The sequence below is a fragment of the Osmia lignaria genome, unplaced genomic scaffold (genome assembly GCF_051020975.1).
Source record: "Osmia lignaria lignaria isolate PbOS001 unplaced genomic scaffold, iyOsmLign1 scaffold0041, whole genome shotgun sequence".
In the NCBI taxonomy this organism is placed as follows: Eukaryota; Metazoa; Arthropoda; class Insecta; order Hymenoptera; family Megachilidae; genus Osmia; species Osmia lignaria.
The window spans coordinates 104490-105000 of NW_027478182.1; positions in this window are offsets into that span (position 1 = coordinate 104490).

Below are 511 nucleotides of genomic sequence, written 5' to 3' on the forward strand. Positions count from 1 at the left end.
ATTGTTAAAATTTTCGACTAATCGGTTCTAAGAGGCGAAGCAATACGCCGCTGGGACTTTGAAATATTTCGGAGCGCACCTAAAGTTCGTTATTTTGGCTAAACGGAGCGAAAATCTGCATTTATACCATCACGGACGTTAGTTTAATAGCGTTTAACGATGGATCCACGGTACAGAATGCAAAAATATGATTGTTAAAATTTTCGACTAATCGGTTCTAAGAGGCGAAGCAATACGCCGCTGGGACTTTGAAATATTTCGGAGCGCACCTAAAGTTCGTTATTTTGGCTAAACGGAGCGAAAATCTGCATTTATACCATCACGGACGTTAGTTCAATAGCGTTTAACGATCGATCCACGGTACAGAATGCAAAAATATGATTGTTAAAATTTTCGACTAATCGGTTCTAAGAGGCGAAGCAATACGCCGCTGGGACTTTGAAATATTTCGGAGCGCACCTAAAGTTCGTTATTTTGGCTAAACGGAGCGAAAATCTGCATTTATACCATC